The sequence below is a fragment of the Euprymna scolopes genome, chromosome 27 (assembly GCF_053919585.1).
Source record: "Euprymna scolopes isolate OS-2025 chromosome 27, ASM5391958v1, whole genome shotgun sequence".
In the NCBI taxonomy this organism is placed as follows: domain Eukaryota; kingdom Metazoa; phylum Mollusca; class Cephalopoda; order Sepiida; family Sepiolidae; genus Euprymna; species Euprymna scolopes.
The window spans coordinates 70,652,975-70,656,056 of NC_136508.1; positions in this window are offsets into that span (position 1 = coordinate 70,652,975).

Consider the following 3,082-nt stretch of genomic DNA (forward strand, 5'->3'; position numbering starts at 1 on the left):
TGTCAAACTAATCTGTTCTGTTCCGCCGTTTCTGTAAACATGGCGCATGAATCTTATTTGTCTTTTCCGTATTGTTCTTATTAGAGGCCTTTCTGTGTTAGGCATTTCTAATACCTCCTGGTTTGTTTTCTTTTCTGTCCAGGATATCTTCAAAATTCTCCTCGGGAACAAAGTTTCAATTTCCTCTAGTTTTTTTCTTCGTGGTGTTGATGATTGTCCAGCACTCACAACCGTATAAAATAAAAGACCATACATACGTTCGGAGTATTCTGAATTTGGTGTCTATTTTAATATTTCTGTTGGCCATGATTGATGTTAATCTCTTCAAGGTGATTTTGGCTGTGGATATGAGACTTTGTATTTCAGTCGTGCACGTTTCATCAGATGTGATCCAGTATCCCAGATATTAAAATTTATCAACTTATTTAACTGGTACATTGCGACATAGTAGCTTGCATAGAAAAGAATGAAAAGGAAAAATGTAGTTTACTTTTGGTAACGCCATAACTCTCGTTTTTCCTTATTTTGCGCTTTAGATTTCACATTCCCTAAGCGATGTTTCTGACAATAGTTGAGGAATTTTCGTTATCTGGATAGGAATTTACCAATCTGATGCACATCGTTTACTAGTTACTGACCTGTGAGAAAACATTTAATTTAAGAGAGACATAAGAAAGGAAAATGTAGTTTAGGTATTTAGTTCTCTCTCACTGCAAGAACCGTGGCACCAGGGTCGGAAAGTGGGATCGAAAAGTCAGCGCCCCCGACATGCAAAAAGTGCCCGGGCAGCTCGTCGGCATTCCCCGGTAAGGGCGCATCAGACAGTCAGCGATAAACTAACCACTTCTCAAAGGGAGAAAGCTAAGCCTGGGATGATGGACTTTCTAGAACTGCACAGAACTTGACTTTTAGTGGTGTCATAACTTTCGCTTTTCTTTATTTCGTTCTTTAGTTCTCATATTCCCTGAGCGATGTTTCTGACAACAGTTGAGGCATTGTTGTTTTCCCGATAGGAATTTATCAATCTGACACTCATCGTTTGGAGTTACTGAACTTGAAGTGATATTTTCAACTCTTTAGATCAAGTGGCTTCATACCTTGTCTGGAGGGATTTTCATAAAAATGTAGTGTATTAACCCTTATCTTCGAATGACCTCCGAGTCTTGATAAGTGGCGATTCCTGCTTAAAAAAGGTAGTGGAAATTTTGTAAATTGGATTACTTAGGGGACGGTTCATCAAGAACTTGTTTACGTTGGACTTGAAGACAATCAGATCGTAGTCAGCTGGAAAGCAGGCAAACGGAAGAGAGTTTCACAGGTGTGAAATTCTAAGAAAGAAGCTTTGTTCATCGAATCTACATTTAGGTTTAGGCACAGATAAAGAGTGTGGGGAATTATTGATAGTGGTTTTGGCTAGACGAGTGTTTTTCGTGAAAGTTTGGTGAGCGGAGTACCATAGATTTTAATCAAGAAAACATCTTTAATTCATTTTATGCGAGCTGCTCGGTGCTATTGATAAGATCATTTGAAAAAAAAATGCAGCTGAAAACCACACGAACTTTACTTTTCTAGTGAGACAATGCCAGGAGGAAGGAAAAAGAAGAAAAAAAACAGACTGATATTATGCGTAATGATGAGGTATATCCTCAAAACTAAAAAAAACAAATAAAAAAAACAAACATATATCTCTATATCTATCTCTATCTCTACTATTATATAAAATTCACTTTGTGTGTGTGAGTTCATTTCTTATAGGTTCCAAAACGACTCAGCCTTTCTATTGTAAATGTCACACAAACGTAATTTATGTCTGGCAGTACTTTTCTTTTAAAGATGTTTTGTACATAAATTTAATCACATAAGTATCGAAAATCGAAAAAAAAAATCGAATATCAAAAATAATCCATCTTCTTGTATAGACAAAATATAAGAGTTTTCACAAAGAAATATTTTACGTTACGCCGGCCGGTGAAACGCGAAATATTCCCCTGCATTTTTTTTATCTCTGAAAGAAGAAAAATAATGTTTAAGATCATCAAGCCCAAATATCAGCTGACGTGATATTGTAAACAATCGCAGGCGTAATTAGATGAACGGAATTTGGAAATTGATAGACATTATCATTATTAGTTTTGATTTTTTTTTAGTTTGTTTTAGCAAATTAGTCCACCCGGCAAATTATTTCTCGTAATACAGTGTGGCCGAAAAAACAAAACAAAAAAAAAAAAACATAGAAAGTATATCTAGAACATATGCTGTAGAACGGAGAGAAAAAAAGGCCAAATACCCTAGTGTTTTGATGTGATGTTTTGAATATAATAAACTAGTTATGACCAAAGTTTCATTTCATTCGGAAAAGACGCTAAAAACGGGGCCTAATAATAGTTTTGGCCCGTTTTTTTTTGGGGTCACGCTGTATATAATAATCAATAGAGAACTGATTCAATAATAATACATACGCAATTTGCATGAATAAAAATTATCATGTTTAAGCATATTGTACGACCAGGCAATGTCAGACGGCTGCTAGTATTGATTTAAAAAAAAAACAAGTCTACACTAAAGTTAAAAATTTCAATCAAAATTTAAGAAGTGCTTACATCGATGAGAAAAAAGCTCTAATAGAAAATACAATCGAAACAAAAAAAAAAATGACTGACCCAATTTTGACTAAAACTGAGGGAATTAAGGTTGAGAGATCTCGGTTTTGTCGTCTCGGTCAGTATAAACTATAGTTTCTTCAGATATCTGTCTCACAGCAGTTAGCATTAATTTACGTATAAATTATGTACTGCTGATTGTATGATGGACGTTCCTAAAGTAGTGCCTCCAATTTTTTACTTCCACCGAATGGATAAAAGTCAATGAAGGTGTTTTTGATATCGCTTAGACTTTTGAAGCATTTCTAACGCAGAAAGTTGTCTAGATGCTTGAAAAAGTGGTAGTAGGTGTGTGAGAGGTCTGTAGAGCATGACGTATGAGGCAGAGTTTTGTAACGCAATTCGTTCAACTTCTGCCGAGTCGTTTTAGCAACATGCCATTGGGCATTGTCGTGGAGAAGGATTGGACCCTTTCTATTGAC